The following is a 14,790-nucleotide window of genomic DNA, read 5'->3' on the forward strand; positions in this document are numbered from 1 at the left end:
CAATTCTGGACCCCTGGGCCTGTGCATGGTACCAGGACTTTTAAGTTATTTCATGTCCTAGGGAGTGGGGGGTTGAGTTGCTGGGGGTCCTGGTGAATGAGCAGAGGCTCTGTTACAAGAGAGAGTTCATTTTGGGTGAGCACTTAAAGATGAAGATGAATAACTTGGATCATGGGTTTTGGCAGTGGGTGCCAGCACGTGACCTCAAATGGCAAGGCAGACCAATTTGTACCTCTGTGGTCAGTAGTTCAGGGAGAATCTCAGCCTGTCCTTTCTGCAGTAGAGACTCGTTGAGAATCCAGATGACCCCATGTGGCCCTGAGGATACCCTCTTGTCTGTCCTCTTCAACCAGTCACCATCTTCTATTAGAGGCTGGGAAGAGACAGGAGATTTACCCAAATCAAGCAAGTTAATTAAAGTGAATGCTGTAATTGTAATTTGCTGGATGGGAAAGGCATTTTTGTTTTTTTCCAGGTTTGCTTTAGTGAATAAGGTCTTATGAAGATAATCATATAGGCTAAGGAAAGAAAGTAGAAATTCCTATATTTTGTCAAAGCTAAGATACCATTGATTATTAAAAGAACCATTATTCTATGAATTAATGAGAAAGAAAAAAGCTACCATATCAGTCAGGGCTCAACTAGAGAAACAGAACTATTAGGAGGTATATATTAAGAGATTTATTGCAGGTAATTGACTTAAATGATTTTGGGGGCTAGCTAGGCAAGTCTGAAATACTTAGGGCAGCTTGTGAGGAAGGGCAGGCTGCAACTCTTGGGCATTAGATGAAGCTGCTGTCCACAGGCAAAATTTTGCCTTCATCAGAGAAACCTTAGTTTTGCTCTTTAAGTTTTTCAGCAGATTGAATCAGGCTCACCCCGATTATCTAGGGTAATCTCTTTTACTTATGTCAACTGATTATGTACTTGAATCACGTCTACAAAATACCTTCATAGTAACATATAGATTAGTGTTTGAATAGCTGGGGATTATAACCTAGTCAGGTTGACACATACAACTAACTATCACAACTACCAGTTAAACTATGACATGTTAAGACATCTCTCAATTTTAGATCTGTTAAAATGTTTTTTAAAGAGGTGTATTTTAGGCTTTATAAAATATGGTATGTTTTCTGGGTGTTGTCTGACTAAATTTAGAACCCTGATAATAACTTCACTTAGTAATTCTGGAGATTAGTAGTGATTTTGTAACCCTGGAGTGATTTGTAATTCTAGAGATTAGTAGTGATTTTGACGACTCATTTACAAACAGAAGTCTGAGATACAGAGAAAGGGAAGTTATTTCCTAAGAGTCATTTCGGACAGGGCTAGAAATAAGATCCAGTTTTCTCCCTCATTGTTCTTTGAATTTAGATCTCTCCATTTTATTAGAATCACATGCAAAGAAGGTTGGTAAAATTTGTGAATTGTGATTCCCAAACTGGTGTCCCTGATTGAGTTCCCTTTGGAACTTGAGAGTTCCAAAGGGTATAAAAACTATTTCATGGGGCGCCTGGGTGGCGCAGTCGGTTGGGCGTCCGACTTCAGCCAGGTCACGATCTCGCGCTCCGTGAGTTCGAGCCCCGCGTCTGGCTCTGGGCTGATGGCTCAGAGCCTGGAGCCTGTTTCCAATTCTGTGTCTCCCTCTCTCTCTGCCCCTCCCCCGTTCATGCTCTGTCTCTCTCTGTCCCAAAAATAAATAAATGTTGAAAAAAAAACAAAAAAACAACAACAAAAAAAACTATTTCATGGTGCCTAATGGGAAATATACATTTAAACTGAAGCAAAGATTTATGGGCTACATAAGATGTTAAGTTGCTTTGCTTTGGCCAGAATTCTATGTAGTCCCTTGGGTCACTTTGCTGACATATGCTGATCAGAAGATCTGATTACCCCTTAGTTGTGGGTCATTTATCTGTTTGCTCTCAAATCTGTTGACCATCTTCCCTTGCTGTGCTCTGTATCAAAGGAAACTACATTTCCCAGCTATACTTGCCAGCTGACTTCTGAGTACGTTCAGCTCATGGGAGACATCAGTGGAAGACAAGAGGGTGTATGTGATGGAACCAGGAATTTCTCCCTTCTGCCATACCTTCTTCATTGGCTGTGTTTCCTCAGTGGCTCTAACTTTCACCAGACAGGCCTTCCCTCCCTGGTCCCATCTCACAAAGTAGCCTCTACTGTGGTTCTAGCTCTTGCTAGATGATCCCAGCTTTGGACTCTAAACAACTCTCCTCATTTTTTCTTCAACCAAAGGACTAGCGATGGCTTTCTGCTCTTGCTGTGTTCTGGGTTGCCTCCCTATTTCCTGAGTGGTCTTTCAGCTCTCCTGTCATCTGTGCAATAATTTTCCCGTATCAAATCCTCTCTGTTTAGAATACCTAGAATGGTTTCTCTTTTCCTTACTGAATCCTAACTTATGCATAGAATTTTTAAAAATTAATTATACTGAAAAAAAAATAAATTAGTTATTGCCCAAGATACAAATTTGATCAGAGGCCATCAATCTAAAAAAGGAAAAATATGAAAAATAAGAAAAGAGTCTTTGGTAGTGGAAGGGTTATGACCCCCTGAACAGTGGGGCCTACAGGGTAGTGCTGAAGGGAACTTTAGGAGCCACCGTTTCCATGTGAGGAAAACAAGTCTCAGAGGACTAGAATGACTTGTCTATGGTGACTCAGTGAGTAAATGGATAACCAGGCCCAGAACTCAGTTGCTATGAAGTCCATTTTACACAGTGTGATTAGAAGGGCATTTGCAGTCAGAGACCCAGTTAGGATCCCAGCTCTACAGCCCATTTGCTCTGTGACTTTGGGCAAATCACTTATTATCTTTGAATCTCAGTCTTCTCATCTCTAAACTTCAGAGGGTTTGTGAAACTGAAAGCGGCACTATAAAACAACTTGGTCAAGAACAGGGCCAGAGTAGTCGCTAAATGTGTTGCCTTTCCTGCTCCACATGCACGATTTTTCTAGAACACTCTCCAGGAATAGTCAAAAATTTCAAGAAGTTTTGTTTGGTTTGGTTTTTGTAAACTTTCTAAAGTCTCTCTTTTGCTTTTACTGATGTGCAACAGAAGAAAATAAAGGAGCTGACAAAATGCTTCAATGATATAACTTACTGCTTTTTAAAAAAGTACCTGCTTTGCACCTTCTCCATGTTATGTGAAGAGTGCTCTGGAAAACACACTCTTTTTATGCCATCCTTCGTTGCCTTTTTGCCCCTTAAGACGTTAGAGTGAGAATTATTATCTATATGAAGTTGTGTATGCTTGGACCAGCTCTCTGACACTTGGCAATTGGCAGTCATTTCGGCGTATTTTCCTCCATTTCCTGATTGGGTACAGACCAAAAATAGATTCTGTTACCCCAGAAATGATTGTTTCAGGAGCCTGATCCTCTGGGCCCATGCTCTGAGAGCTCCAGCCCTTTGGCTCAGTTGAAAAACTGAGCTGGATCAGATGACAGCCTCATGGCAACAAGCGCTCCAGCCCAAGTCCTGTTACATACTGCTGCAGGGATGTAAAGGAACAGTTATTTATACTCCTCAACCCTGTTCTCTTTGGAACCCTATTCGATTGGAGAACACTTGAAAGAGCAAGGTTGCTTTCACTTTCAGGAGGTCAATGCCTGGAGCACAGGGAGCCCACCTTCTCTTCCCTGTCTCCCACTCCGCTCACCAATCCCTTGTTTCGGAGGCTGTGTTGCACTAATCTTCTATTGTTCTTGAATACTGTTGTCCCTCGTGTGTTACACCTTGATATTCTTGGCTCCATATGGAGAGCTTCCTTACTTTGAAGTGAGTTTGGATTTAGAAAGTTATAGTTTTTCTTGCAGTTTCCTTTCAGGCACTTCCGTTGTGCGTAGCCGTGATGCAAAGCAGGCAGAGAGCCGGCTTGAAGGAAGGGGGCAGAGCTATGGAAACAGACTGTTCCCTGGTTAATGCCATAGGTTTGCTTTTCTTGATAAATGGATGAAATAGCCTGGGGAGGTTAGGTTCTGGAGTCCATACTTGCCTGGCTAAGGCCACCAGAAAAGGTGGTAGATATGGTTATGTTTAGAGGGCTAATCAGAGGGGTTTAAAGTCTGTGCATACTGCATTTCAACTCTCCATGTTAGAATGCTCTTAATTTTTTTGCTAGCAGAGTACTAGAAACAGGGACCTCAGGAATGTAGTTCTATGTATGACCTGGGGTGATGGGACACCTCTATTTATGGCAAATGGCTTTGACTTCTGTGGGATTAGGTCATATTGTTACAGCTGCAAGACTAAAAAGGATTTGAGTGATTATATTTTGACTAGAATTCTTCCTACACTTTTAAGGAACAGGGAAACTTTAGTCTCTCTCTTTCTCTCTCCCAATCTCTCCTTACTTTCCCTTATCCCATCTCTCTTCCACTTCTTCCAGATCCTTTTTTTGGTGACTGTGTTACACTAATCTTTTATTAATTGTCATGGAATATTGTGTGCCACTCATCTATTTCACCTTGGTATTCTTGGCCACATATAGAGAACTTCTTCATTTTGAAGTGAGTTTGGGTTTATTAAGGTTATTGGTTTCTTGTGGTTTCCTTTCAGGCAATCCCTTTGTATGTAATAATGATGCAAAACAGGCAGAAAGTGGAGTTCAGGCTTTAGGAGGGGCCAGACCTATGGGAACAGATTCTTCTTTAGTTAATACTATAAATGTGCCTGACTTCAATGTCATCCCAGTGACACAGTTGATTGTTGTCAACAAAGAGAAGAGTAAGCAAGAGAGAAGGAAGGAGTAGTATATGACTAAGAGCATTAAGAGAAGCATTCAGTGTCCATAGTAATTTGATGTCAAGAACATGTCTAAGCATCTCAACTTTCCATCATAGTTATTAGTTTTGTTTTAAAAAAAATGAGTTATTGCAGTTCGGTGCATTCTCTACTGAGTAGTGGAAGAGAGAACTGATTGCCAGACTCTGTACTAGGCAGTTTGTTTTCATTATCTCATTTAAGCCTTGCAACAACACTTTGAGATAAGAATTTACACTGGTCTATGGGATGTAGGTCTATGGGATGTAGGTCAAGTGCTTAGCACACATCACACACACTGACAGGCACACACATGTGTCCACACCTCTAATGGAATTTTTCAAATTAAATATTGGGGATAAGAGTGAAATAGCCCTAATTCTCAGCCTATTTTAAAAATTATTGAGGATTTTGATTCTGGCTTGCAAAGTAAACCTAATATAACCCATCTCTTCCACTGACTTCCAAATGTAAACACTGGATAAGATACAAACAAAACAAACAGTATTTGAGAATTCTGAAAATTAAACAGAAGCAGACAGATTGTTGGGGAAGGGCAAAACATGGACAAATGACCACGTAGTGGTGAGACTCTCATGTTTCCCCCTTCTTTCTTAAAGCTATACCCCAAGGGTGGTACTGATTATGGAATGGTGAGGGAGTGATTGCAGTACAGGCAGATAGAATTAGAAACCCAGTCCTTCTGGCTAGAGGAACCAGGAAAAGGAGCCCTTGGGGACTGAGGCTGAGTGGAGAATACCGGCAAGGAGAGAACTGGAATACAGATCCCTCATTCTGTGTGTGCATCTTCACAAATCTCAGGCTCATTCTTGAAGTACAAATGGGAGCGACAGACTTAACTGGCATAGCATGAGCTTTGACAGTGAAACTGAAGTTTGAACCAGTACCCACAGATGGTAAGATAGAACTTGCAATCTGAGCCTAAACGGTTGATTGCCACTAAAATAAGAACATCAACATTCTCTAGAGGATTACAGTAGGACTCAGCATCTAAAAAGTAGAACCTTCAGAATGCCCAGACACATTTCAGCAGTTACGTGACATTAAAAAACCGAGAAAGTGGGTTCACATCTTCACCCCAACAGAAAAGATAATCAATATATGCCAAACTCAATGTGACCTGTATATTGGAATTATTAGATGCAGACTTTAAAGCAACTATTATTATTTTTAATGTTTATTTATTTATTTTGAGAGAGAGAGAGAGAGAGCAAGGGAGGGGTAGAGAGTGAGAGAGAGAAAGAGAATCCCAAGCGGGCTCTGCACTGATGGGGGGCTGACAGTGGGGCTCAATCTCAGAGATGGTGAGATCATGACCTGCTGAAATCAAGAGTCAGATACTTACCTGACTGAGCCATCAGGAGCCCTTAGCTAAAGCAGCTATCATAGCTATGCACCATGAGGTAAGGAAACACAATTTAAATGTATAGAAAGAGAATCTTTTAGCAGAGAAATAGAAAGAGAATCGAAAGGATATTTTAGAACTGAAAAAAATATAAAAAATTTAGAACTAAAAAAACCCCCCTAACACCTGAAAACTGGATGGACTTGATAGCAATATGGAAATGATAGAGAAAAGAGTCAGTTAACTTGAGGATAGATCAATAGAAATTACCCAGACTGAAGAACAGAGAAAAGGATTGAAAAAAATAAATGTAACCTTAGGAACCTGTGGGAAAATATCAATATGTGTATTTGGAATCTTAGAAAGGCAAGGAGGCTGAGGCAGAAAAAATATTTGAAGACATAATGGCCAAAATACTCCCTCAATTTGGTGGAGGACATAATTTACAGACTCAAGAAGTTTAGTGAACCCCAAACAGGATAAAAATTTGGAAATAATATGCCTATAATTAATCAAAATCAAAGTTCTAAAAACCAATGATAAATTTGAAAATCTTGAAAGAAGTTAGAGAAAAATAGCACATTATGTACAGGGGAACATCAATTCAAATAACTTCAGGCTTCCCATCCAAAGCCAGAAAAGTCTAGAAGATAGTGAGATAGCATAAAAAAAAAAAAACCAAAAAACTGTTAGCCCCAGAGTTCAACCTCCAGTGAAAATATCTTCCAGGAAAGCAAGCAAGATAAAGACATTCTTGGATGGAGAAATTTTAGAAGATTTTCTCCCCAAGATATGAGCATTTTAAGAAATCCTAACTTTAGTATCCATTTAGTACTTTAGTAACCAAGTATCCATTGATAGATGAGTGGGTAAAGATGTAGTACACACACACACACACACACACACACACACACGCATGCGCGTGCACACAAACACTGGAATATTATTCAGCAATTAAAAAGAATGAAATCTTCCATTTGTAACAACATGTATGGAGTTAGAGAGTATGATGCTAAGTGAAATAATTCTCAGTCAGAGAAAGGTAAATAGCGTAGGATTTCACTCATATGTGGAATTCAAGAAACAAAACAAACAAGCAAAGGGGAAAAAAAAAAACAAGAGAGAGAGAACTCAAGAAACAGACTCTTAACTATAGAGAACAAACTGATAGTTACCAGAGGGGAGGTGGGTGGAGGGAGAGGTTAAATAGGTGATGGGGATTAAGGAGTGCACTTATGATGAACACAAGGTGATGTATGGAAGTGTTGAATTACTATATGGTACACCTGAAAGTAATATAACAGTGTATGTTAACTGACTGGAATTAAAATAAAAAACTTAAAGAAAAAAACCTCCAAGCTTTTATTAAAAAAAAATCTTCTGTATCCTAAAAAGAAAAAAAAAAAGAAATGCTAAAGTAAGTTCTTCAAGCTGAGGAAGAAGATACCAGAGAGAAGCTTGGCTCTTCAGGAATGAAGGAAGAGCAACAGGAGTGGTGAACTTTTTTCCCTCTGCATTTGTGTGTGACCACCGAAAACAAAAATTATAACATTTCTGAGGGATGTATGTATACATATGTAGACACCATACATATGACGGCTGTATCATAAAAGTCAGGGAAGGTAGTAAAGGGGCATCCGTAGGTTGTAAGACTTCTACATTTTATGTAAGTGGTGGCATAATGATTTCAGGTAGAATGTGAAGATCAAGTGTGTTTACTGTAATTACTAGATAAATCATCAGGAACAAAAAATATAATTAAAAATTCCAAACAAATGAATAAAACAGAGATACAGCCAAAAGGCCAAACACATTAAAATGGAACACTAAAAAAATGTTCAAATAATCCACATTGTATGTCAACTATAGTGCAATAACAAAAAAAATTCAAATAATTTAAAAGAAGGGGAAAAAAGGAACAGAGGTAAGAGACCTAGAACAACAACAATAACAATAGACAAACAGAAAACAAATTTAAAAAAGTGACAGCTCTAAATTCAACATAGTGAAATTACATTAAGTGTTAATGGTCTTAACACTCTATTAAAAGACAGAGATTGACAGACTGAAATAAAAGAGCAAGGCTGTACCATATGCTGCCTCTGAGAAATACTTTTAATTATAAAGATAGAAAAAAGGTTGAAATTAAATGGAAAAAGATATATCATGTAAGCATGAAGCATTAGAAGATTGGAGTGACTATTTTAATAAGTATCAGATAAAATAAACTTCAAGACAGAGTGTTCTAGAGATAGAGCGGGGGCGGGGGTGGTATATCATAATGATGAAAGGTTCGTTTCATCAGGAAGACTTTTAAATTTTATGTGTATGTGCACTTAATAACAGAGCCTCAAAAATACATGTGGTAAGATTGACCAAATTATAGGGAGAAATAGAAATTCTACAATTGTGATAAAGATTTTAATATTCTTTCTCAGCATTTGAGAGAACAACTTCACAAAAAAATCAGTAAAGATACAGTTAATTTAAACAACAGTATCAACTGTCTTGATTTAATTGAGATTTATGAAACAGTACATCAAACAACTTCAGAATATACACTCCTTTCAAGTGCCCATAGCGTTCACTAAGAAGCAGCAATTGTGGCCAAAAACTAGGTGATGGACCATAAAATAGGTCTCAGAAGCTTAAAGGGAGCAAAATCATACAATGTATATTCCCTGACCACAGCAGAAATAAGTTAGAAATCAATAACAAATTATCTCAAGTATTTTGACTTGAAAGGGATGCTTCTAAATATTTCATAGGTCGAAGACAACATGATGAGAGAAATTAGAAAATATGTTAACTGAATGAGGATGCAAGCCACAAATTTTGTGACACGGAGCTAACACGCTAGAGTGAAAAGCATAGCTTTAAATGCTTATGTTAAGAAAGATTTAAAATCAATGACTAAAGTTTCGCTTTAGAAAACTGAAAAAAAAAAAGAGCAAAGCAAACCCAAAGTAGAAGGAAGTGAATAATAAAAATAAGAACAGAAATAAATAAACAACAGGCAATAGAGAAAATCAACAAATCCAAAAGTTGTTGCTTTTTTTTTTTTTTGAAAAGATGAACAAAACCGACACATCTCTAGCTGGAGTGGACAAGGGAATAAGAGAGACAAAAATGTCACCAATATCAGAAATAAAAGGGTTTTGGGGTGCCTGAGTGGCTCAGTTAAGCGTCCAACTTCTGCTCAGGTCATGATCTCACAGCTGGTGAATTCAAACCCTGCGTTGGACTCTGTGCAGACAGCTCAGAGCCTGGAGCCTGCTTCACATTCTGTGTCTCCCTCTCTCTCTGCCCCTCCCCCCTACTCTCAAAAATAAATATTTAAAAAAAAAAAAAGGGTTCTACCCACAGATTCTATAGACAATCATAGGATAATTACAGAATATTATTAACAACTTTATGGCATCAGATTTGACAACTTACAGGAAATGGACAAATTTCTTGAAAAATACAACTTAAATAAGTTGATTTTGGTATAAAAAAAATTTCTCCAAAAGAAAATCTAGAGGCCTTGAGGGGAGCCTGGCTGGCTCAGTCGGTTGAGTGGCTGACTTCCAGCTGGGTCATGTTCTTGCTGCTCCTGAGTTGGAGCCCGGGTGTCAGGCTCTGTGCTGACAGCTTGGAGCCTGGAGCCTGTTCCGGATTCTGTCTCTTCTCTCTCTCTCTCTCTCTCTCTCTCTCTCTCTCTCTCTCTCTCTGCCCCTCCCCCACTCGTGCTCTGTCTTGCTCAAAGATAAATAAACATTAAAAAAAATGAATGTAGAGATCTTGGACACCTTTTGTAAGACTTAATCCTAGACATTTTTTGGCATGGTATTACTGTGAATAGGGTATTTATTTATTTATTTATCTATCCAAATAAAAATCTTAAAATTTTTATTTTTCCAATTTTATTGAGATATAGTTATATTTAAGATTGTGTAAGTTTAAGGTGTACAGTGTAATTATTTGAGACATATAGCGAATGATTACCACAACAAGGTTAGTTAAAACATCCATCACATAACATAGTTACAGGTATTGTGGGTGGTGAGAACTTTATTTTTTAAAAAATATTTATTGATTTAAATTTACTTTTATTTTAAATTTCAGTATAGATAAAATACAGTGCTATATTAGTTTCAGGTGTACAATATAGTGATTGAACAATTCCATATATCACCCAGTACTCATCACTACAAGGACATTCCCTTAATCCCCATCACATATTTAACCCGTCCCCCTCCACCTCCCCTTTGGTAAGCATCAGTTTGTTCTCTATAGGTAAGTATCTGTTTCTTGGTTTGCCTCTCTCTCTCTCTCTCTCTCTTTTCCCTTTGCTTGTTTGTTTTGTTTCTTAACTTCCACATACAAGTGAAATCATACGGTAATTGTCTTTCTCTGACTTATTTTGCTTAGCATAATACACTCTAGCTCCATCTATGTCCTTGAAAATGGTAAGATTTCATTATTTTTTATGATTGAGCAATATTCCTGTTGTGTATATGTAATATATTTTCTTTATCCATTCATCAATTGATGGACATTTGGACTGCTTCCATAATATGGCTATTGTAAATGATGCTGCTATAAACATAGGAGTGTATGTAGCCCTTTGAATTAGTGTTTTTGTGTTTTTTTGGGTAAGTACCCAGTAGTGAGTTACTGGATCATAGGGTAGTTCTATTTTTAACTTTTTGAGGAAACTCCGTACTGCTTTCCACAGTAGCTGCCCCAGTTAGCTTTCCTAGCAACAGTGCATGAGGGTTTCTTTTCTCCACCCTCACCAACACTTGTTTCTTATGTTCTTGATTTTAGCCACTCTGACAAGCCTACTCTCTTAGAAACTTTCAAATATACAGTGGAGTTACTGTTAACTATATTCACCATGTACATTATATCCACAGACTTTACTCATCTTATAATGGGAAGTTTGTAACTTTTGACCATCTTCACTCAACCTATGACAACCACCAATCTATTCTCTGCTTCTGAGTTTAATTTTTTAGATCCCACATATAAGTGAAATCACCCAGAATTTGCCCTTCTCTGTCTGACATTTCATTTAGCATAATACCTTTAAGATTTATCCATGTTGCCTTAAATGGCGGGATTTCCCTCTTTATTATGGCTGCATAATATTCCAGTGTGTGTGTGTGTGTGTGTGTGTGTGTGTGTGTGTGTGTGTGTGTTCTTTATCCATTCATCTGTCAGTGTATACTTAGGTTGTTTCCATGTCTTGGCTGTTGTAAATAATGCTGTAGTGTACAAGGGATGGTGGGGAGGTGCAGATATCTATTTGAGACAGTGATTTCATTCCCACAGAAGTGGAATTTCTGGACCATATGGTAGTTCTATTTTTAATGTTTTGAGGAACATCCATACTGTTTTTCACAGTGGCTGCCCCAGTTTGCATTCTCACCAACAGCGCACAAGTGTTCTCTTTCCTCTACATCCTTAGCAGCACTTGTTGTTTCTTGGCCTTTTGGTAATAGCCATTCTAATGGGTGTGAGCTAATATCTCACTGTGGTTTTGATTTGCATTTGCCTCATGGTAGTGATGTTGAGCATCTTTATATGTACCTGTTGGCCTTTTGAATATATTCTTTGGGAAAAAATGCCTATTTAGGCCTATTTGTCCATTTTAAATCAGATTTGTTTGTTTGTTTGTTTTGTTTTGTTTTTGTATTGAGTGAATTCTGTGTTCCTTACATATTTTGGGTATTAACTCCTTAACTGATAGGTGGATTGCAAATATTTTTTCCTGTTCAGTAGGTTACCTTTTCATTTTGTCAATTGATTCCTTTGCTGTGCAGAAGCTTTTTAGTTTGATGTAGTCTCATTTGTTTATTTTTGCTTTTGTTGCTTGTGCTTTGTGCGTTATATCCAAAAATTATTATAATCATTGCCAAGACCAATGTCAAGGAGCTTTCACCTACATTTTCTTCCAGGAGTTTTATGGCTCCAGGTCTTACATTTAAGTCTTTAATCCATCTTGAGTTAATTTTTGAGTGGTATAAGGTAGGGGTCCAGTTTCATTCTTTTGTATGTGAATGTCCAATTTTCCCTGCACCATTTTTTGAATAAACTATCTTTTCTCCATTGAGAATTCTTGGCTCCCTTGTCAAATATTAGTTGACCATGTATGCATAGCTTATCTCTGAGTTCTTGATTCTGTTCCATTAGTCTATGTGTCTGTTTTTATGCCAGTATCATAGTGTTTGATTATTATAGCTTTGTCAATAGTTTGAAATCAAGAAGCGTGATGCCTCCACCTTTGTTCTTTTCAGGCTTGTGTTGTCTTTGGGGTCTTTTGTGATTCCATATAAATTTTAAGATTGTTCTATTTCTGTGAAAAATGCCATTGGAATTTTGGTAGGGATTGCATTGAATCTATAGATTGCTTTGGGTAGTATGGACATCTTAGCAATATTAATTCTTCTAATTCATAAATATGGAATACCTTTCTATTTATTTGTGTCATCTTCAATTTCTTTCATAAATGTCTTATAGATTTCAGTGTACAGGTATTTTACCTCATTGGTTAAATTTATTCCTAGGTATTTTATTCATTTAGATGCAATTGTAAATGGGGGTGTTTTCTTAATTTCTCTTTCTGATAGTTCCTTATTAGTGCATAGAAACACAGCTGATTTTTGCATGTTGATTTTGTTTTTGTTTTTAAATATTTACTTATTTTGAGAGAGAGACAGAGAGAGAGAATGGGGAAGGGGCAGAGAGAAAGGGAGAGAGAGAAACCCAAGACCACAGAGCCTGACGTGGGGCTTGATCCCACAAACCATGAGATCATGACCTGAGCCGAAATCAAGAGTCAGATGTTTAACTGACTAAGTCACCCAGGTGCCCCTGATATTAATTCCTTATATGTTTGTTAGAATTCACCAGTGAGGCCATTTGGTCCTGGGCTTTTGTTTGTTGGGAAGTTTTTGATTACTGGATTCAATCTCCTTACTTGTAATTGGTTTGTTGAGATCTTCTGTTTCTTCATATTTCAGTCTTGGTTGTATGTTTCTAGGAATTTGCCTATTTCTTTTATATTCTCCAGTTTGTTGGTGTGTAGTTGTTTATAATAGTCTCTTATGATTCTTTGTATTTCTGTGGTTTCAGTTGTAACTTATTTTTTTTAACTTGTGATTTTATTTGAGCCTTCTCTTTTTCTTGGTGAGTCTACCTAAAGATTTGCTAATTTTGTTTTTCTTTTCAAAGAACCAACTCTTGATTGTATTAATCTTTTTTATTGTTTTCCTATGCTCTATTTCATTTATTTTTGCTCTAATCTTTATTTCCTTTCTTCTTTTAACTTTGGGCTTAATTTGTTCTTTTCCTTAGCTCCTTGAGCTATAAAGTTAGTTGTTTGAGATTTCTTTTTCTTGATATGTTATCACTATAAACTTCCTTTTAGAACACCTTTTGCTGCATTCCTAATTTTCGTATGTTGTGTTTTCATTTTCATTTGTCTCAAGACGGTTTTTTTATTTCCTTTTTATATTCTATTTTGATCCTTTGGTTGCTTATAAATATGCTGTTTAAGTTCCATGTATTTGTGAGTTTTCCAGATTTCATCCTATAGTTGATTTCTAGTTTAATTTTATTGTGGTCATAAAAGATACTTGATATAATTTCTATTTTATAAATTTTATATACATTTGTCTATTAATAATTAAGTTTTCTATTTTCTCTAATTTGTTGCTCCTTTCTTTGTGTCTTAACATATCTGTTCTGGATGTTTCATGTGTACTTCAGAAAAATGTGTATTCTGCTGCTTTTGTATGTATGTATATTCTGTATGTATCTGTTAAGTCTGTCTATTCTAACATGTCATTTAAATCCAATATTTCCTTATTGATTTTCTGCTTGGATATCTACCCATTGATGAAAGTGGGATGTGGAAGTCCCCTACCATTACTATATTGCTATCTATTTCTCCCTATAGGTCTGTTAACACTTGCTTTATGTATTTAGGTGCTTTCATGTTGGGTGCATAAATATTTACAATGTTATATCCTCTTGTTGGATTGATCCCCTTATCATTATATAATGACATTCTTGCTCTCTCATTACAGTCTTGGTCTTAAAGTACATTTTATCTAAGTATAGCTACCTCAGCTTTCTTTTGGCTTCTTTTTCAGAGACACTGGTAACTTGGAGTGGGGCAGAAGAAACGCACAAGATGGCACCCAATGGCCTCCCCAGTCTCTGGAGAGGACTGTAGTTTGCCCGTAGACATGTGTTAAATTAGAAGCCTGCCTTCAGACCACAGGTTTTAAGATAAGCAAATTGTCCTATTTCAGGGAAAGGCTGGGTGTTTCTGTTTTCTGCCTCTGCACTGTGCCCTGGAGGGAAAGCCAGTAAGAACTTTCTGTTTATTATGGTCCGTTGGGACCTGCAAATGTAATAAGCCTCATTGACCACCAGAGCCATGAGATCACTATAAGTCCTCTGGGTAGCAGCCATAAAAATTGGGGTGCCAGAAATGTGCATAAGCTCCCTTCTGGACTATCCCAGTGACCTGAAGCAAGGCAGAGAGTGGGAAGATAGTGCCTCCTGATCTCTTTGGTCTCTGGAGATTATTGCACTTGGTGCCTAGATATGTTTTAAATTAGAAGCCTGCTCTTCAGGCTGCA

General features: G+C 37.5%; 1 protein-coding gene across 7 annotated transcripts in view; it reads left to right on the forward strand.

Moving 5' to 3' along the window:
* The window catches only part of LOC147584782 (uncharacterized), a 475,011-nt gene that overhangs the window by 205,326 nt on the left and 254,895 nt on the right, over positions 1 to 14,790 (forward strand). The window lies entirely within an intron of this gene.

The sequence above is a fragment of the Puma concolor genome, chromosome A1, assembly GCF_028749965.1.
Source record: "Puma concolor isolate L17-30 chromosome A1, mPumCon1.1.hap2, whole genome shotgun sequence".
NCBI lineage: Eukaryota > Metazoa > Chordata > Mammalia > Carnivora > Felidae > Puma > Puma concolor.